General features: G+C 39.5%; 1 protein-coding gene across 9 annotated transcripts in view; it reads left to right on the top strand.

Moving 5' to 3' along the window:
* The window catches only part of ATRX (ATRX chromatin remodeler), a 310126-nt gene that overhangs the window by 184710 nt on the left and 102741 nt on the right, over window positions 1–22675 (top strand). The window lies entirely within an intron of this gene.

Here is a 22675-nt window from a genome sequence, read left to right as displayed (position 1 = left end):
AATAGTTAATGTGATTCTGTTTGTAACAGCAGTGCATTTTACAGAGTAAAATAATGCTGATGGTCTATAAGAGTTGTTCTGCTTTGGGGAAAATAGGATTTGAATGTTAATATTTTATATAACTTCTTTTTTGCTGTATTTTGAAAACAGTTTTCTTGTTGACTTTTGGAAGAAAATCACTTCTAATAAAGCACATGTTTTCCTTTGTATATCAATCAGAAGCTATAAGATTTATTTTATACCATACTGTTTTATTTTTTTAAATTTTTTTTTATTGATTTAAGAGAGAGATAGAAACATGAATGATGAGAGAGAATCATTGATTGGTTGCCTCCCGCATGCCCCCCCCCTCCCCCCCGGGATCAAACCCACAACCCAGGCCTGTGCCCTTGACCGGAATCTAATTTGGGACCCTTCAGTCCACAGGCCCACGCTCTATCCACTGAGCCAAACCAGCTAGGGCTATACCATACTGTTTTATTTTTATTTTTTTATTTTTTTTCAATAAATATTAGTAATTATTTATTTTGTTTACTGAGCACCTACTATATGCCACTTACTATATGCCAACCATAGTATTGGCTGATAATTTAGCAGTGAATAAGAAAGATAAAGCCCCCATGAAGCTTACTTTCTGGTGACAGATAAAACAATTTCAGATGGTGGTAAGGACTATGAAGAAAAGATAAGGTGTGGAAAAGTGGAGAGCTCCTTTAGACAAGAGACAGGAGGTCATGGGATGCTGGGGTCCAACCCCAGCAGGTCCAGGGGTCCCCAAAGGTGTGGACGGAGTTGGCGAAGAAGGACTGACACGGAGGCAGCGTTCAGTTGACCAGCATGGTTGGGTTCTCTCGCCTGGTTCTATCTAGGATCTCCAGTCAGGTTCTGTGTCCATGTTCTCTTGCTAGGTTCTCCAGCCACGTTCTGTAGCCATGTTCCCTCGCTAGGTTCTCCAGCCAGGTTCAGTCACCAGGTTCTAGTCAGGTTCTCTTGCCATGTTCTATCCAGGTTCTATAGCCAGGTTCTGTCTCTAGGTTCTTCAGCCAGGTTCTCTCTAGGTTCTCCAGCCAAGTTCAGTCACCAGGTTCTAGTCAGGTTCTCTTGCCATGTTCTATCCAGGTTCTGTAGCCAGGTTCTGTCTCTAGGTTCTTCAGCCAGGTTCTCTCTAGGTTCTCCAGCCAAGTTCTGTAGCCAGGTTCTGTCCAGGTTCTCCTGCCATGTTCTGTCTAGGTTCTCCAGCCAAGTTCTGTAGCCAGATTCTGTCCAGGATCTTTTGCCAGGTTCTGTTTAGGTTCTCTTGCCAGGTTCTGTGGCCATGTTCTCTCGCTAGGTTCTCCAGCCAGGTTCATTCGCCAGGTTCTGTGACCAGGTTCTATCCAGGTTCTCCTGTCTTGTTCCGTCTAGGTTCTCCAGCCAAGTTCTGTAGCCAGGTTCTGTCCAGGATCATTTGCCATGTTCTCTTGCTAGGTTCTATCTCTAGGTTCTGTCCCATACTGTTTTAAATGATAAAAGTTGTAGACATAATTAAGTAACCAAATATAGACATCCTAAGGAGAGAGTTACCTTGTAGTTTAAGAAAGGGAGATGTTCAGATCTCTCTTTTACTAATTTCTGAGTGATAAAGGGTGCTAAATTTGGCCATTTAATTTAATATTTTTTCCATTTAAAATTTTGTTTTTAGGGAAAGTGTTGTTTTCAAATATTAGAGAATCAGTTGTCTTTAATAGCCAGTAGCAAAATGTTAATAGCTCATATATAGATGTTAAAATGTATTATTTTGAAAGCAATGCAATATTTAAGAAAGTAGCCTGATTTCTTGTGATTTTAATTTATAGGAGTAAATATCTAAATCACTAATTGCCAAAGCTTCAAAACTCTGAATTGTATGATTGTTAAATAACAGTTTGATTCCATGAATCTTTCAATTATGAAAATGCCCGGGGTTTCCCTCATACTAAATATGACATTTTATTTTCTTCAAGTGTAATAACTTGAGTTAATAGCCCCTTTGATAAAACTTCCATGAAAGGCCAAATGAGTTATATTCTCACTACAAACCATTATTACATTATTTCTCTTGAAATGTCACCCACCTGTTTGACTTACATTTCTGTTATATATTCTAAAAATTATTTTGGTTTTCTACTTGACTCTTTTTAGACTCTACTTAATTTTAAGAAGTTCACTTAAATTATGCTTTTAATACTAGCAATAGTTTGATGTTAATTTTAGTTGTGAGAATTTGTAATATTTGCAGAATTAATGTCATAAGAGACTGACTTTTAATTAATTTAAAGGAAATTAAAATCTATTCACTATTGTAAAGCATACAAGTGTGGATTATGTGAAATTACAATCCACACAATGGGATAAGATATTTATAAATCATGTATTGGATAAGGGATTAATATCCAGAATATATAAAGAGCCTCCTACAACTCATCAACAAAAATCCCAAACAACCGAATTAAAAATGGGCAAAGGACTTCAACAGTTATTTTTCCAAATAAGATATACAAATGGCTGAGAAGCACATGAAATGATGCTATATATATAACATTATTAGTTATTAGAGAAATGCAAATCAAAACCATGAGATACATTTTACACCTGATAGGATGACTACTATAAGAAGAATAAGAAAAAGAAAAGTATCAAGTATTGGAGTGGATGTGGATAAATTAAAACCTGGTGCATTGCTAGTGGGAATGTAAAATGGTGCAGCTGCTATGCAAAAAGCAGCGTGGCAGTTCCTCATAGTAAAACATAGATTCACCATATGATCCAGCAATTCCACTTCTAGGTATATACTCAAAATAATGGAACAAAGTGTGATGTGATGTGATGTGTGTATACATATGCACAATGGAATATAATTTAGTCTTAAAAAGTAAGCAAATTCTGACAGGTTACAGCATGAATGAATCCTGAAGACATAATGCTTAGCAGTGGAATATGCTAGATACAAAAGGATAAATACTATATAATTCCACTTAGAGATACCTAGAGTAGTAAGATTTATAGAGGCGGAAGGTAGAATTGTTACTAGGGGCTGGGAGAAGAGAGAATTCATAATTATTTTGTTTTTCTTTTTTTTAATTGTTTTTTATTGATTTCAGAGAGGAAGGGGGGGAGAGAGAGAGAGAGAGAGAGAGAGAGAGAGGCATCAATAATGAGAATCATTGATTGGCTGCCTTCTTCACGCGCCCCCCCGCCCCCCCGGGGGATCCAGCCCTGGGCATGTGCCCTGACCAGGAATTGAACCATGACCTCCTGGTTCATAGGTTGATGCTCAACCACTGAGCCCCGCCGGCTGGGTTGCATAGTTATTTTGAATGGGTACAGAGTTTCTCTTTCTATTTAGGATGATGAAAAATCTTAGAATTAGAGAATGGTGATGGTTGCACAACATTGTAATTATATATATATATATTTTTTAATATATTTTATTGATTTTTTACAGAGAGGAAGGGAGAGAGATAGAGAGTTAGAAACATCGATGAGAGAGAAACATCGATCAGCTGCCTCCTGCACATCTCCCACTGGGGATATGCCCGCAACCCAGGTACATGCCCTTGACCGGAATCGAACCTGGGACCTTTCAGTCCGCAAGCCGACGCTCTATCCACTGAGCCAAACCGGTTTCGGCAACATTGTAATTATATTAATGGCACTGAATTGTACTCTTATAAATGGAGAGCAGTAACATGCTTTTGTCTCTAAAAAATTCATGGGTCCAAGTGCCACCCTTGAGAGATTGATTCAGTGGACATGGAGTATGGCTCAAGCATCTGTATTTTTGTATGCCCTGCAGGTGATTTTGGTATACTCTCAGCTTGAGAATCACTGCTGTAAATGATGCTCAACCTCACTGGCCATCAGGGAAATGTAAATCAAAACCACAATGAGATACTGCTTCATTACTCACTGGGATGGCTATAATATTAAAAATGGAAAATAATAAGTGTGAGGTGTAGAGATATTGAAACCCTTATGTGTTGCTGGTTTGGAATGTCAAATAGTGTAACTGATGTGAAACACAATTTGGCAGTTCCTTGAAAAGTTAAGTATGGAGTTACCATATGATCCAGTAATTACACTTGTAGGTATATACCCAATAGAAATGAAAACATGCTTGCACACAAAGATTTGGACATGAGTGTTCATAGCAGCATTATTCTTTATAGTCAAGACCTAGAAATAACCTATATGTTCATTAAGATGGATAAACTAAGGTAGTATATGCATGTAATAGAACATTGTTTGGCAATCAAAAGGAACAAATTGCTGATACATGCTACAAGATAGATCAACCTAGAAAACATACATTAAGTTAAAGAAGCTGGTCAGAAATGACATAAGTTGTTTCATTTCATATGTATGAAATATCCAGAGTGGACAAATAGTTTGAGTAGGATAGGTGTTAGTTCTTCTTTGAATGGTTATTAAAATTCACCTGTGAAGCCATCTGGTGCAGGACTTTTGTTTGCTGGGAGTTTTTTTTTTTTATTACTACTTCGATTTCATTAGTTGCAATTGGTCTATTCAGGTTTTCTGATTCTTCCTGATTCAGTTTTAGAAAATTGTATGTTTGTAGGAATTTATCCATTTCACCCAGGTTGTCCAACTTGTTGGCATATAGTTGTTCATAGTATTTTCTTACAATCCTTTGTATGTCTGTGATGTCAGTTGTTACTTCTCCTATATCATATCTGATTTTATTTATTTGGGTCCTTCTTTGTTTTTGATGAGTCTGGCTAATGGTTCATCAATCTAGTTTAGCTTTTCAAAGAACCAGGTCTTGTTTTCATTGATCTATTGTATTGTTTTTTAGTCTTTACGTGATTTATTTCTTCTTGATCTTAATTATTTTCTTCCATCTTCTTACTCTGGGCTTTGTTTGTTCTTTTCCTAGTTCTTTTAGGTATGGGGTTAGATTGTTTATTTGAGATTTTTCTTGTTTCTTGAGGTAGGCCTGTCATGCTATGAACTCCCCTCTCAGGACTGCTTTCCCTATGTCCCATAGATTTTTGTTTGTTGTGTGTTCATGTTCATTTATTTCCAGGTAATTTTTTTCTTCCTTGATCTTATGGTAATCCATTCATTGTTTAATAGCATGCTGTTTAGCCTCCATGTGTTTAAATGATTTTGAGTTTGTTATATTTAATTTCTAGTTTCATGCTATTGTGAACCAAGAATATGCTTGATATGATTTCAGTCTTCTTGAATTTGTTAAGACTTATTTTGTGTCGTAACATGTGGTCTATGAGAATGTTCCATGTGCACTTGAGAAGATGGAGAAGATGAAATGTTCTCTAAATATCAATTGAATGTGTCCTATCTAGTGTATTGTTTAAGGTCACTATTTCCTTGTTGATATTTTATCTGAAACATCTATCCAGTGATGATTGTGGTGTGTTAAAATCTCCTATTTTGAATGTATTGTTATCGATCTCTCCATTAAAGTCCACCAAGATTTTCTTTATATATTTAGTGGCTTCTATGTTTACAAGAGTTACATCCTCTTGTTTTATCAATACCTTTAGTATTTTTTGAGACCTTGATGTGGATGTTCTTATGTTTCATGTTGTCCCAAAGTTCACTTAAACTATCCCCATTCTTTTTTATTCTTCTTTTTTTCACTATATATCAGAAATGCAGTTTTATTTGTTTTATTTATTTTTCAGTGCATAACAAAAATGCAGTTTTTTAATGTTTTACTTATTTTTATTATTTTTTAGATTTAAATTCTTTATTGTTTAAAATATTACATATGTCTTCTTTTTCCCCCATTGACCTCCCCAGCCGCTGCCACTCTCCCCCCCCGCCCCCCAGCACATGCCCTCACCTCCCTACTGTCTGTGTCCATTGTTTATGCTTATATGCATGCATATAAGTCTTTTGGTTGATTTCTTACCCCCCCCCCCCCCAACTCTCCTGCCTTCCCTCTGAGGTTTGATAGTCTGTTCAATGCTTCAATGTCTCTGGATCTATTTTTGTTCATCAGTTTATGATGTTCATTATATTACACAAATAAATGAGATCATGTGGATCATGTGATATTTATCTTTTTCTGACTGGCTTATTTTGCTTAGCATAATGCTCTCCATGTCTGTTCATGCTGTTGCGAATGGTAAGAGTTCTTTCTTTTTTTAAAATTTTATTTAATTTTTAATATATTTTTATTGATTTCAGAGAAGAAGCGAAAGGGAGAGAGAGATAGAAACCTCAATGATGAGAGGGAATCATTGATCGGCTGCCTCCTGCACTCTCCCTACTAAGGATTGAGCCCGCAACCCGGGCATGTACCCTTGGCGGGAATCGAATCTGGGACCCTTTAGACTGCAGGCCAATGCTCTATCCACTGAGCAAAACCAACTAGGGCAAGTTCTTTCTTTTTTACAGCAGCATAGTATTCCATTGTGTAGATGTACCACAGTTTTTTAATCCATTCGTCTGCTGATGGGCACTTAGCCTCTTTCCAAATCTTAGCTATTGTAGCTATGCTACAATATTGTGCTGCTATGAATGTAGGAGTGCATATATCCTTTCTGATTGGTGTTTCTGTTTTCTTGGGATATATTCCTAGAAGTGGGATTACTGGGTCAAATGGGAGTTCCATTTTTAATTTTTTGAGGAAACTTTCCACAATGACTGCACCAGTCTGCATTCCCACCTGCAGTACATTAGGGTTCCTTTTTTCTGGGCTCTCTGTTCTGTTTCATTGCCCTATATGTCTCTTATTATGTCAGTACCAGGCAGTTTTTAGAATAGTAGTTTTGTAATATAGCTTGATATCTGGTATTGTGATTCCACCAACTTTGTTGTTCTTTCTCAGGATTGCTGTGGCTATTTGGGGTCTTTTTTTATTCCATGTAAATGACAAGGGTTCCTGTCATTATTTGCAGATGTCATGATATTATACATAGAGAACCCTAAAGTCTCCATGAAAAAAAATTCTAGATTTAATAAATGAATTCGGCAATGTAGCTGGATACAAAATTAACACCCAGAAACCTATGGCTTTTTTATACACCAATAATGAACTCACAGAAAGAGAAACTAAAAAAACACACAACCCCATTTACTGCTGCAACAAAATATTAAGATACCTAGGAAAAAACTTAACTAAGGAGGTAAAAGACCTGTACTTGGAAAACTACAGGACATTGAAAAGAGACATTCTTTTTTCTTTTTACTGCTCTGATTGGGTGTTTTTATTTCTACCTTGTCTACCAAATTGCTGATTCAGTCCTCTGCCTCATCCAACTTACTTTTTATTCTTTCCATTGTATTCTTAGTGTCTTTATTTCCTAATGGTTCTTCTTCATGGCTTATGTCATTTTTCATGCTGTTGTTCTTCTTACTAAGTTCCTTGAGCATCCATATAACTGTTGCTTTGAACGCCATGTCTGATAAATTGCTTGCCTCCATTTTATTTAGCTTTTTTCCTGGAGGTTCCTCCAGTTCTTTAATATGGGGCCTCTTTCTTTGTCTCCCCATTTTGGCTGTCTGTGTTTTTTTTCTATGTATTAGATAGAACTGCTGTGGCTCTCATTCTTCGTTGTAGATTCTTACATAGTAGGTGTCCTGTGGGACCCAGTGCTGCATTCTCCTTGATTTCCTTAGATGGGTGCTTTAGAAATGTTTCTTGTGTGGTTATGTAGGCCCTCCTGTTGTAATTGGGTCTTGATTGCTTTTGCCCCATTTGTGGGTGGGGTCAACCCTATGGCTGGCTGACTTTGAGGCTTGCTCCTGACGATGGCATGAAAATTGCTGTGCAGTTCCAATCTTGAGCTGTCTTTTTGGGCTCAGTGGCACAATCTTCCAGATAATCTGAGCTCCGTGCTCCAGGAAAGCTTTTTGTGGGTTATGTGCACCCTCTATTGTAGTTGCATCTTGAATGTGGTTAACCCTACAGGCTGGGTGACCATAAGGGTAAACCTTGATCACTGTGTATGTGACATTGTGCACGGCTGTCCCCCTGAGGTCGGGTTGTTCCCAGCAGGGTCTGGTGCCTGCTGTAATCCCCCTTTTGGTATGCAGCTTATGTGGCTGGTTGGGTTGAGCTTTGGTGTGGTCTGAAGCCCACCACTATTTATGTTGGATCTGGGTCCACTAGGTGTAATAGGTCTACCGGTTAATACTGCGGATTTTGTAATCAAAGAGAACATGATAATTTCAAGAGAAATGTCAAAAGTGCTTTATTTAAAGTAATGTTCATCTCCAGGTACACGTTTCCCCCATCTTTCAGGAAATTTGTGGATACTATCCCAATAGAACTTTTCTTGTTTTGAGGCAAACCATTCAGGGACACAATTTTCCATTTCTTTGTATGTTTTGAAGTGCTGCTCAGAAAGTGCGTGTGCCATTGATCAGAACAAGTGGTAATCTGAAGGAGCAAGGTCTGGTGAATACGGCGGGTGGGTTAATACTTCCCAGGCAAGATCTTTTAACGTGTCTTTAACTGGTTTTGAAGTGTGTGATGGTGCGTTATCATGAAGCAAAATTACTTTGCTGCGTGTTCTGGCACATTCTGGTCGTTTCACAATCAAAGCGTGGTTTAAATTGATTATTTGTTGTCATTAGCGATCAATATTAACGGTTTCACCTGGTTTTAGAAGCTCATAATACACCACGCCTTCCTGATCCCACCAAACGCAGAGCATTGTCCTCTTTCCTAAGCGATTTGGCCTTGCAGTCGATGTTGATGGTTGACTTGGATCAACCCATGATTTTGTGCATTTGGGATTCTCAAAATAAATCCACTTTTCATCACCAGTCACAATTCGATGCAAAAAAGACTTTCTTTTGTGCCGTTGAGGCAACATTTTACTGATGACTTTTCATTTTTCCATTTGTCTTTCGTTCAGTTGATGTGGCACCCATTTTCCTTCCTTTAAAATCTTCCCCATTGCTTGTAAACAATCAGAAATTGTTTGCTGAGCAACGTTTAATCTTTCTGCAAGTTGTTTTTGAGTTTGACACGCATCTTCATCCAATAGTGCTTGTAATTGTTGGTCTTCAAACTTTTTCGGTTGACTTGGATGTTCTTTGTGTTTCACATCGGAATCATCACTTTTAAAGCATTTAAACCAGCGTTCACAAGTATTTTGAGATGGGTACTCACCATAAGCTTCCCGAAGTATACGATAACTTTTTCTTCAAAGTAAAGTAATGAATTAAAACGTCCCGCAAATGTTCTTTTTTGGCATGAAATTCGACATTTTTAAGCATAAAAATATCTATGATGTTAACGCCTTCAGCAAATTTGACATAAGAAGTTTTGAAGCTTGCTGTCAATACAACAAAATATCATACATATCAAATTGCATGTTCAGTAGGTCCTCGTGTTATGTCGGAGATCTGTTCCTATGGCGCGACATAATGTGTAAGTTGTAACCCACCTACAGAAACACCTACGTCACTCACATGGAGCACATACACAGCCGTAATGAAGTGAAACAGTAAAAAAAATTTAAAAGAAAGTTAACAATTCCTGACCTTTACTTGTGGTAAGTAAATAATAAGAAACCTAAAGTGCATATGTACTTACATCAAAATGATGGAACTTTTTTTAATATAAGTAAATGGGAGATGGCAACATTATCACGAAACGACATACGTTGAGTCCGACATAACCCAAGGACTGTCTGTATATCAACATATGTGTAACTCCATCTATTGAAAAAAATCCACATTAGTAACTGGTATACCTAGTAATTCAGGCACAGGTTGCTGTTGGATGTTGAATGTAACCCTTCTTGGGCTACTTGTTTGTGGCTACCATGCTATTCATTTTTTTGTGTCTATATCTACTGGACTGAGTGTGCGTGGGAGTGGCCATTCTGTGTAAAAGGGCCAGCTTCTTCTATTTCTTCTATCTTAGAGCTAGGGGTAGTTCTGTAAAAAGACTGAGGCTCTCTGACATTTGCCTCCAGCTGTGGGCTACTCTGCCACTTGCTGAGGTCATTTGGTTTTCCTCCAGAGCCTGCCAAAGAGAGATTGTAGGATGAGCCTAGTTTCACCGAGAATGGCCTAATGGGTTCTATATTGGGGGATCATGCAATGAGGCACTCAATGAGGAGAAAGCACCCCAATTTCAAAGCTAAACCTCTTAGTTTCTGCTAGAGCCTCCAACTATATTTCCATCTGGGGGTGGGGGGGTGCGGGGTGGAGAGGCTCATTTACAAGTTCAGATTGGGTACAGCCAGCTGCCCCCTCTGCAGGAGCAAGTTCAACTTCTCTGTGCTTAGGGGATAGATACAAAGACTCTTCACTTGAGGATGACGTTGGCCCAGCCCACAAGAGGGGGCTAAGCACTTTATCCCAGTCCCAGATAGTAGCGCGCCCCTGCCCCCCCCCCAAGGGACTCACACTTTGAACGTCCCTACTCTGAGACATTCTCCCTTCCCTACAAGGAACTGCTCTCATTGGGTGCTATCTGGGACTTTGCAGGGCTGATCCAAACAGTCTCCCTTTTGGCATGGTTCCCACAAACTCTAGGATGGGCATAGGCACTTCTCCTTCCTTGTGTAGCATGGGCTGAACTCACAAGGGAACCTGGATTTGCCTCTCCACAATGCAGCCACACGGTCCAGTAGTTGCCCATCTGGTTCCCAGACAGAAGCCTCCCCATGAGACACAGTCCAAAAATCCCAGATTTTTGCAGCTCCCTGTCTCCTTCCCCCCCCCCCCCCCCACTGCCAAACCAAGGAATATGGACTGAAAGTCAGCCCTGTGTGGCACTTCCATGTGGCTGCTCTCACTAGTGCAGGGCTGAAATTGTCTGCCCTACTCGGGTTGTGAACCCAGCAGGACGGGGCTAAAAGTTCAGCTGGGCCATGCTGCCAAACCCAGCAGGACAGGGCCAATTTTCCTGCGCCATCAAACCCACCAGGAAGGGACAGGTTGAGTGTCTGAACAGCTCAATAGGGGGTTATAGGGTTGTCCACTGTGGGGTGGAGGTTGGGGAGACTGGTCCTTTTTCCCAAGCCACACAGTTTAGTCCAGGGGTGGGCAAACTTTTTGACTCGAGGGCCACAATGGGTTCTTAAACTGGACCAGAGGGCCGGAACAAAAGCATGGATGGAGTGTTTGTGTGAACTAATATAAATTCAAAGTAAACATCATTACATAAAAGGGTACGGTCTTTTTTTTTTTTTAGTTTTATTCATTTCAAACGGGCTGGATCTGGCCTGCGGGCCGTAGTTTGCCCACGGCTGTTCTAGGCGGACCAAATTTCCACAGACTCCCACTGCTATATGCCATGCATCCTCTTTCCATATCTGTTGTTTTGAGCTGGGAAGCCTTCTGTGGGGTTGAGACCCCAGGCTTGTAGGGAACAGGAGTTCTGCAGCCATGGTCTTCCTTCAGCCTCTCATATGTCACCATAACTGTGTGAGGGGTCTCTCCCTTCTTCTTTGCACTTCTTACCAGTCTCTGTGTAGCTTCTTCTGTGCTCCTTGGTTATAATATTTCAGGTCAGCTAGTTTTCAATTTTTTTTAGGTTGATTGTTCTGTAATATAGCTGTACATCCGGTTTGGGGTTGTAAGTGGGCACAGCTCCTCGCTTGTCTGTAGCCATCTTGGAACTTCCCTACAGTAGATTTTTGAACATTGATTTTCTGTCCTCAACTTTACTGTATTTTTATTCTTTCTAATAGATTTTTGGTGTCTTTAGAATTTTCTATATAAAGAATTACATTGTCTTCAAAAAGTGACAGTTTTACTTCTTTATTCCCCACTTGGATGCTGATTTTTTTCTTTCTCTTGCCTGTTGAATAAGAGTGAAAATAGACATTCTTGTCTTTTTTCTGATCTTAGAAGAAAAGTTTTGAGTGTTTCACCATTGAGTATGATATTGACTAAGGGTTTGTCATATGTGGTCTTTATTATGTTGAGGTACTTTCCTTCTATACCCATTTTATTGAGTGTTTTAATTATAAATGGATGTTTTATGTCAAGTGTTTTTTTAGCATCTATTGAGATGATATAATTTTTAAAAATATGTTTTTAATTGATTCTTAGATAGGAAGGGAGAGGGAGAAGGGTGAGAGAGAGAGAAACATTGATGAGAGAAAAACATTAATTGGCTGCCACTTGCCTGCCCCCTATTGGGGATCAAGTCAATAACCTGGGCTTGTGCCCTAGCTGGAAACTGAACTGGCAACTTCTTGGTGCATAGGTCCATCCTCAACCAACTGAGCAACACTGGCTAGGTCAAAAAAATCCTGAACATTTCAATTAAAAATGGGCTGAGAACCTGAATAGACACTTCTTTGAAGAAGACATACAAACTCCAACAGATATGTGGAAAGATGCTCAACTTCACTTGCTGTTAGGGAAATGCAAATCAAAAGTACAATGAGATATGACCTCACACCTGTTAGAATGGCCATTATTAACCAGACAAGTAATATAAAATGTTGGAGATTGTATGGAGACAAAGGAACCCTCATTCACTTCTGGTGGGAATGTAAACTGATATAGCCTCTAGGGAAAACAGTATTTCAGTTCCTCAAAAAATTAAGAATAGAGGTTACGACATGACAAAGTCACTCCTCTTCTGGATATACACCCCAAAAATTTCAACACATTTATTCATGAAGATATATGTACCCATGTGTTCATTGCAGCATTATCTATGCTGGCCAAGATATGGAAACAACTAAAGTGTCCTTCAATAGAAGATTGAACTGAGAATATGTGATACATATATATTATGGAATGCTATGTGCCATAAGAAAAGTTGAAATAATACCATCTGTGGCAATATAGATGGGTCATGAGACTATCATGCTAAGTAAAATAAGTCAGAAGGAAAGTCAAGAACCATATAATTTCACTCGAGGGATGTAAAAATGAAAACAATGAACAAGCAAGACAAATAAAAACTCACAGGCACAGATAACAGTGTGGTGATTACCAGAGAGAAAGGGGGGTGAGGGAGAAGTCGTAAAAGGGTCAAATATATGGTGATGTAAGGAGATTTGACTTTAGGTACTAAATAGAATGCAATATACAGATGTTGTATTATAGACTTATATACTTCAAGTCTATATAATTTTATTAACCAATGTCATCCCAAAATGGTGGCAGAGTAAGTGGAAGTTACACTGACACTACCCAAGGACCAAACTGGAATTGCAACTGAAATACAGAAAAATTATCCTGTATAATCCACTGAAGACTATCTGGAGAGAAACCTGATAACCAAGAATGGAAAGTTGAGACTGTGTAGAGACTGGTAGGAAATGCGAATGTGAAAGAGGGCTGGCTGGGCTCCCAAAGGCAGCAGCTAAAGTTCTGGAGGGATATCTCAGGTGTGGAGGTTTCTCACTGAGAATTTTGGTGTCTAAACCCCAAGCAGGGCTCCCCACCGCAGAGCACCAGAACTGAAAAAGGTGCTCACATAGCTTCTGGCTGTGAAAAGCAGCTGGGTTACTGTCTGCAAGGGAGAGACAGCTGGAGATGCAGGCACCTTCTTAAAGGGCCAAAACACAAAATTTCATGTGCAGCCAATCACCTTGGGCTCCAGCAGAAGGAGGGTAGAGTGGAATGGTGCTGTGTGAGGAAACTCCATGGTTGGAGGGGGGTGCTTTGGGTTTAGAGCTTGGAAGGCAGCTGCCTGGTTTCCTGTGTTGAGTCATTCCCCCATACTACAGAGGACATCTTTCACAGCCATCCAGGTGGGGGTGGTGGTGAAGGAAGCAATTGCCCCACTCTGTTGGAAAACCTCTCTTCCTACCCAGTGGAGTCTATGCTTTGCTGTGGTCTATAGCCTGAGATAATTTAAGAATGAGAATGATAATCAGCCTGCAGGTAGAGGCAGATCTCTGGAGGCTTTGCGTCTTTGCCTAATCTTATTTGCCCAGAGCTAGGAAAAGCACACCTGGGTAAATATCTTGGTCCTTTCCGAAGGCACCAGCCCCATAAGAGGGAGCCAAAAGCTGTGGATTGCTGATAGCTTCAAAAGGTACTCAGGGCCAGTCACAAACAGTGTCTGACACTGTCCTGCACCAGATACTGGGAGTTGTAGCAGATCTACCTAATATATAGACACAAACCCAAACAGGCAGCCAAAATGGGGAGACAAAAAAGCCACATGTGAAAGAATAAGATAATTCTCCAGAAGAAGAGATAAATATAATGAAGATAAGAAATTAATCAGATATAGAATTTAGAATAATGATTACGCGGATGCTCAACAGCATGAGAAAATATATAGAAATGATGAAAAATGACCTGTCAGAAATGAAGAATGATATGGCACAAATGAATAATACATTAGAAGGAATGCATAGGAGATTAGGGGAAGCTGGGGATTGAATCAGTGAATTAGAAGAGAGGGTAGAAAAAAAAATCAGAGAAACTAAAAAGAAAAAAAACAATTAAAAAGTAGGAGGATAGCCCTAACCGGTTTGGCTCAGCGGATAGAGCGTCGGCCTGCCAACTGAAGGGTCCCAGGTTCGATTCCGGTCAAGGGCATGTACCTGGGTTGTGGGCACATCCCCAGTAGGGGGCGTGCAAGAGGCAGCTGAATCGATGTTTCTCATCGATGTTTCTGGCTCTGTATCCCTCTCACTTCCTCTCTGTAAAGGGTCAATAAAATATATTTGAAAAAAAAAGGAGGACAGGTTAAGGGAGCTGTGGCCATGAAACATGACAATATGCACATCATAGGAGTACCAGACGGGGAAGAAATAGGAAGGGATAGAGAATCTGTTTGAAGTAATAATAGCAAAAAAATGTCTCTACCTCGGTGAAGGAAAAAGTCACACAAGTTCATGAGGCACAGAGAGTCCCAAGCAAGAAGAACCTAAACAGGCCCACACCCAGACATGTCATAATTAAAATGCCAAAAATTAAAGACAGAGAATCTGAAAGGCAGTAAGAAAAAACAACAACAATTTGTTACCCACAAAGGAGCTCCCAAAGGTCTGTTAGCTGATTTTTAACCAGAAACTCTACAGCCAGAAGAGAATGGCATGAAATATTCAAGGTAATGAAAACCAAGGATCTGAAAACAAACTTTAACCAGTAAGGCTATCATTCAAAAATAGATTGTGAACTAAAGAGCTTCCCAGACAAGAAAAGGTTAAAGGAGTTTATCACTAAGAAACAGCATGTGTGTGTGTGTGTGTGTGTGGGGGGGGAAGCTAAAAGGACTGCTGTAATAATAATAAATATATAGAGATAAACATAGGCATAAAGAATTAAAATGGCAATAAATACCTATCAATAATAACCTTAAATGTATATGGATTAAATACTCCAATCAAGAGACATAGAGTAACTGAATGGATAGAAAAATATGACCCAAATATATGATGTCTTCAAGAGACCCACCTCAGAACAAAACACTCACACAGGGTGAAAGTGAAGGGATGGGAAAAAATTTTCCCTTCAAATGGAAATGGAAATCTGGGATAGCAATACTCATATCTGACAAAAGAGACTTCAAAATGAAGGCCATAACAAGAGACAATAAAGGTCACACTAAAGAGATAGATATAACCCTGGTAAACATATATGCACCCAATATCGGAGCACTGAAATATATAGTACAAATTCTGGAGGACTTTAAGGGAGAGATCTACAGCAATACAGTCATATTAGGAGACTTTAACACCACTGATTTTACTGCACAGATCTTCCAGACTGAAAATAAATGAGGAAACAGTGACTCTAACTAAATGACACACTGAATCAGATGGATTTAATTGACATTTACCGAACATTGCACCCCAAGGCTGCAGAATATACATTCTTATCAAATACATATGGGTCATTCTCAAAGATAGACTGCATCCCATGTTAGGAAACAAAACAAGTCCTACATTTCAAGAATTTTGAAATGATAGCAGGCAGAGAACAAAGATGGTGGCATAGGTAACTGCTTGTTCTCGCCGTCTGCCACAACCACATCAAAATTACAACTAAAATACAGAACACCCATCATCCATAATGGCCTGAAAGCTGGCTGAATGGAAGTCCTACAACTAGAGAAGTAAAGAAGAAAGCACATTGAAACTGGTAGGAGGGGCAGAGGCATGAAACGGGTTGGACTGAAACTCAAATGTACCGTTTTTGTAATTGGTAGGGAGATTGTCTCTGCAGAGGCTCCCTGTGAGGAGCAAGGGGTCCCAGCCTCACATTAGACCCCCAGCCCAGGCTCCCAGAGCTGGGAAAAGTAGTACCTGTAATTATGGGCTGCAAAAACCAGTGGGGATTGGGGCTCAGTGACACAGAGGATGCTGGAGACACAGTTGATCCTCTCAAAGACCGAGCACACAAACTGAACTTACAAGGTCCTGCTTCCTCTGAGCTCCAGTGGCAGGGTGAGGCTCTGGGGAACACAGACACATACAAGGAGGAACTGGATTGCCTGGCATTGGGGCAGGAACTCGGGGGTGGATATCTCCCAGTCGAAGGTGCTCGCAGGCGTCATTATTCCTATGCTGCAACCTCACCTGTGGCAGGGATGACTGGCAGCCATTTCTCTTTGCTCTGTACTGGTGATTCCCTGAGACCCTGCCCTGTCTAATTTGCAGCTCCTTCCAACCTATGTGCAGTGGCTTCTGCATATGGGTGGCCTGTCATTGTTCAGGCTTCAGACCTTGCTAAACTTCCTCAAACAAGCTACAGCTGGGTCAGGGAGCCCCAAACCTATTAATAAAAGGCCCAAGACCTGGCGCCAGCACCAGCCTGCCTTGCTTTACAGCTTGGCCTCACGTGGGCACTTCCAAACAGGACAAATCTGCAGATCTCTCTGTAGCCCCTGAAGACCCAAGAGCCAGTGCACCCAATGGTCAGTGTCAGATCATACGAAATTACAACTCTACACATCATAAGCTACACACTCATGGGACAGACTCAGTGAGGACCAAAGTCCCACTGAAGCAAGTCCTGCTCCATAGGGTTGTCCTGCATAGCAGCTCTCCCACTGTAGTAGCAGCTAGTCCCCACAGCCAATTGGCCTGGAGGTCAGTTCCTCCCAGGGACACCAACGCCATTCAAGTCTCAACTACAATAAGACTGTGTAAAGAGCCCACAAAGGGGCACACCTAGAGTGCCCAGCTCAGGTGACTGGGTAGGCTAAGCCACTGGGCTCTATAGGACACCTACTACACAAGTCCACTCTACTAAAGGAGACATAGCAGCTCTACCCAATGCATATAAACAAACACAGGGATGTAGCCAAATGAGGAAATGAAAGAAATGGAAGAAAGCAAACTACTGGATATAGAATTCAAAACCACAGTTACAAGGTTACTCAAGAATCTTCTTGTGACGTCCAAGGACTTACTGAGACTTTTAAGGATCTTTGTTAGAATGCCCCAAAAATGGAAAATGACCAGTCAGAAATTAAGCAAACACTGACTGACAAAGAATAATATACAAGGATTGAACAGTAGAGTAGAGGATTCTGGGAATCAAATCAACAACTTAAAATATGAGAAAGCAAAAAACACCCAACCAGAAGAGCAAAAAGGAAAAAGACTCCAAAAATATGAAGCTAGTGTAAGGAGCCTCTGGGACAACTTCAAGCATACCAATATTTGCATTATGGGGGTGCCAGTAGAAGAGAGAGAGCAAGATACTAAAAACCGATTTGAAGAAATAATGACAACAACCCACGATCTCTTGGACACAGCAAAAGCGTTCCTGAGAGGGAAGGCCTTAGTGCTACAGGTCTGCCTCAGAAAATAAGAAAAATTATTAATAAACTATCTAACCTTACAACTTAAAGAAATAGAGAACAACAAGAAAAGCCCCAAGTAAGTAAAAGGAAATAAATAGTAAAGATTACAGTGGAAATAAATGACATAGGGACTAAAAAAAACAATGCAAAAAAAAAAATCAATGAAACCAAGAGCTGGTTCTTTGAAAAGATAAACAAGATGATGAACCTTTAGGCAGATTCATCATGAAACAAAGGGAGAGGACCCAAATTAATAAAATCAGAAGTGAAATCAATGAAGTAACAATTGACCCCAAAGAAATATAAAGGACTGTAAGAAAATACTGTGAACAAACTCTATGTTAACAAGTTGGACAACATGGGTAATATGGACAAATTTCTAGAAAAATACAATCTTCTAAAAATGAATAAAAAAGAATCAGAAAACCTGAATAGGCCAATAACAACTGAAATTGAAGCAGTTATTTAAAAAACAACAACCCAGTAAACAAAAGCCCTGGTCTGGACGGCTTCTCCAGGGGAGTATTACCAAACATTCAAAGAAGAACTAATACATATCCTAAAACTTTTCATAAAATCCAAGAGCAAGGAACACTTCCAAGCTCTTTTTATGAGGCCAGCATGATCCTCATTCCAAAGCCAGGTAAAGACACTACAAAGAAAGAGAATTATAGGTTAATATCCTTGATGAACATAGATGCTAAAATCCTCAACAAAATATTAGTAAATTGGATCCAGCAGTATATTACAACGGTCATACACCATGACCCAGTGGGAGTCATTCAAGCAATGCAAGGCTTGTACAGTATTCACAAATCAATAAATATGATACATCACATAAACAAATTGAAAGATAAAAATCACATGATCATATCAAAAGATGCAGAAAAATCATTGAACAAAATCCAGCACTCCTTTTTGATTAAAACTCTCTGCAAAGTGGGAATAAAGTAATCATACCTCAACATAATAAAAAGCCCATTGTATGGGTGATCATATTTGGCAGTGATACATCTGATAAAGTGTTAATATCCAAGATATATTAGAAGCTCATACAAAGTAATAAAAGGAAGACAAACAATCCAATTAAAAAATGGGCAAAGTACCTAAATAGACACTTATGCAAAGTGGACATACAGATGGACAAGAGAAATACAAAAAAATGTTCAAAGTCAAAGAAATGCAAATAAAAATGACAATAGGTTATTACCTCACACCTTTTAGAATGGCTACCATTAAGAAATCTACAAATGACAAGTGCTGGTGAGGATATGGAGAAAAGGGAACCCTAGTACACTGCTGGTGGGAATGCAGACTGGTGTAGCCATTATGGAAAACAATATGCAGGTTCCTAAAAAAATCAAATATGGAACTGCCATTTGACCCAGTGATCCCACTTCTTGGAATATATCCTAGGAATCCTCAAATACCAATCAAATAGAATATATGTATCCCTATGTTCATAGCAGAGCAATTTACAATAACTAAGATCTAGAATCAGTCCAAGTGCTTATCAGCAGATGAATGGATAAAAAAAGATCTACATTTACACCATGGAGTACAATGCAGCAGTAAAAAAGGACCTCTTACCTTTTGAGACAGTATGGAGGGATCTGGGGAGTATTATGCCAATTGAAATAAGCCAGTCAGAGAAAGACAAGTGTCACATGATTGCATTTATATGTGGAATCTAATGAACAAAATAAACAGTTGAACAAAATAGATCCAGAGACATAGGAGCATGGAACACACTGTGGAATCTAAGAGGGAAGATGGGGTGGGTCAGAAGAGATTAACTTAAGAACTGGGATGCATATGTGCATAATCCATGGATACAAACTATAGTATGATGAAGGCCTGGGACAGGGGTCAGGTGTGGGCTGGATAAGGTCAATGCAGATAAAAAGGAGACATATGTGATACTTTGAACAGTTAAAAAAATTTTTAAAGTCAATGTCATCCCAGTAAACAGAACTAAAATTTTAAAATTAAAATAAAACACACCACACGATTGCTTTCTGTTTGGGGTCTTCTGTGATTTTATGTAAATTTTAGGTTTTCTTCTAGTTCTGGAAACAATATCATTGGAATTAGGTAGTGATTGCATTGAGTCATTAGATTGCTTTGGGTAGTATATACATTTTAATATTGATGTTTCCAATACATGAACACTATTTCCTTCCATTTATTTGTGTCCCTCTTTAATTTATTTTTTTCAATGTCTTAGAGTTTTCAGAGTATATGTTTTTCACCTCACTGAATAAATTTATTCCTAGTTAGTTTGTTCTTTTTGATACAATTACATATGGCATCCTTTTCTTAATTTCTCTTTTTGATCATTGGCTATTAGTGTGCAGAAATGTGAGAGATTTCTGTGTGTTTTCCTTGGTGAATTGATGTATGACAAATGAGAGATTACACAATGGGGAAATGATAGTCTCTGTAAAAGCATAGTTGGGAAAACGGGACCAGATCCATGCCAAAAAATGAAACTGGACAAATTAAACCATATCCTATATAATAAAAGCCTAGGTGGCATCGTGGGACATTGTCACAAGATGGCCACCGTGACATTGTCACAAGATAGCCACCACAAGATGGCCGGCAGGGGAGGGCAGTTGGGGGCAAACAGGCCAGCAGGGGAAGGCAGTTGTGGGCGAGATCAGGCTGGCAGGGGAGGGCAGTTAGGGGCGACCAAGCCTGCAGGGCAGGGCAGTTAGGGGTGACCGGGCCTGCAGGGGAAGGCAGTTGGGGGTCCCAGATTGGAGAGGGTGCAGGCCGGGCTCAGGGACACCCCCCCCCCACCCCTGTGCACGAATTTCGTGCACTGGACCTCCAGTACAAAAATGAAGTCAAAATTAATTAAAGTCTTAAATGTAACATCTGAAACCTTAAAACTCCTAGAAGAAAACATAAGCACTGAGTTCTCTGAAATTTGTCTTAGCAATCAGTATCTTTTTCTGTATGTCTCCTTGGGGAAGGTCAATAAAAGCAAAAATAAACAAATGGCGCTACATCAAACTAAAAAGCTTCTACAGGGAGAAGGAAGCTATCAGCAAAATGCAGAGATAGCCTAGTGCAGTGGTTGGCAAACTGTGGCTTGCGAGCCACATGCAGCTCTTTGGCCCCTTGAGTGTGGCTCTTCCACAAAATACCACGTGCAGGCGTGCACGTACAGTGCGATTTAAACTTCATGGCCAATATGCAGAAGTTGGTATTTTGTGGAAGAGCCACACTCAAGGGGCTAAAGAGCTGCATGTGGCTTGCGAGCCGCAGTTTGCCGACCACTGGCCTAGTGAATGGGAGAAGAGATTTACTATTGATATATTGGAGAAGACCTTAATATTCAAAATATATAAAGAACTCATGCATCTCAACTTAAAAAACAAACAGTTCTATTTAAAAATGGGCAGAGGAGCCCTAGCCAGTTTGGCTCAGTGGATTAAGTGTTGGCCTGCTGACTGAAAGGTCCTGGATTCGATTCCAGTCAAGGGCATGTACTTTGGTTGCGGCCTTGATCTCTGGCCTTGATTGGGGATATGGGGGATGCAACCAATCGATGTGTCTCACATCGATGTTTCTCTCTGTCTTGCTTCTACTTTCTCTAAGAATTAATGGAAAAAATCCTCCGGTGAGGGTTAAGAAAAAAAAAAGGGCAGAGGACATGGATAGACATTTCTCCTAAGGCAATTTAATTGCCAGCAGACATATGAAAAGATAACACTAAGCATCAGGGAAATGCAAATAAAGACCACTTATCCCCTCAGACCTTTAAAAATATATCTTATCAAAAAGTCAATAAACAGCAAGTGATATAAGGATATGGAGAAAAGGGAACACGTGCACTTTTCGTGGCATTGTTTTTATAAAATATATATATTTTTATTGATTTCAGAGAGGAAGGGAGAGAGAGAGAGAGAGAGATAGAAACATCAATGATAAGAAAGAATCATTGATTGGCTGCCTTCTGCACACTCCACTGTGGTGATCAAGCCCGCCAACCACATGTGCTCAGACTGGGAATCGAACTGTGACTTCCTGGTTCATAGTTCGATACTCAACCACTGAGCCATGCTGGACAGGCAGTGGCATTATTAATTGGTACAGAAACTATGGAAAACAGTATGCAGGGTCCTCAAAATTTAAAAATACAACTACTATATGATCCAGCAATTCCACTTTCTGGTATTTCTTTTAAGAAAACAAAATTACTAATTTGAAAGTATACACGCACCCCTATATTCATTGCAGCATTGTTTACAATAGCCATGATATGGAAACATCCTAGGTGTGGAATCAATAGATGAATTGAGAAAGAAGATATTTACACACACACATTCATATGTACCTACATACATACCTACCATGGAAAATTACTTAGTAATAAAAAAATGAAATCTTGCCATTTGTGACAGCATGGATGGACCTAGAGGATATTATGCTAAGTAAAAGAAGTCGGATAGAGAAAGATGAATACCATATGATTTTACTTATGTGGAATCTAAAAGAAAACTAAACAAGTGAACAAACAAAACAGAAATGGAATGATATTTTCAGTGAAAAAACTCATGGTTGCCAGATGGGAGTTGGTTGGGGGGGGCGCATTGATGAAAAAGGTTTAGGAATTAAGATGTAGAAATTGCCAGTTATAAAAATCATCACAGGGATGTAAATACATAATAGGAAATAGAGTCAATAATATTGTAGTAATTGTGTATGTTGTCAGATAGGTACTAGACTTATCAGGGTAAGTTATGTAAATCACTTAGTAAGTTATGTAAATGTTTAATAACTATGTTGTACACCTGAAACTAATACTATTATATGTTCACTGCAATTGAAAAATGAAATTATTATTAAAAAATAACAATAAAACAAGAGTTTGTAATCTAGGGTCCAGTGGATAGAATTTAGGGGTATATGAACCTGAATAAGAAAAATTCCTTTTTAATTTTCACTACCCTCCAA

The sequence above is a fragment of the Myotis myotis genome, unplaced genomic scaffold (genome assembly GCF_014108235.1).
Source record: "Myotis myotis isolate mMyoMyo1 unplaced genomic scaffold, mMyoMyo1.p scaffold_m19_p_4, whole genome shotgun sequence".
In the NCBI taxonomy this organism is placed as follows: Eukaryota; Metazoa; Chordata; class Mammalia; order Chiroptera; family Vespertilionidae; genus Myotis; species Myotis myotis.
The sequence above is the reverse complement of the archived record's forward strand: the minus strand, read 5'-3'. Positions and strand labels throughout refer to the sequence as shown.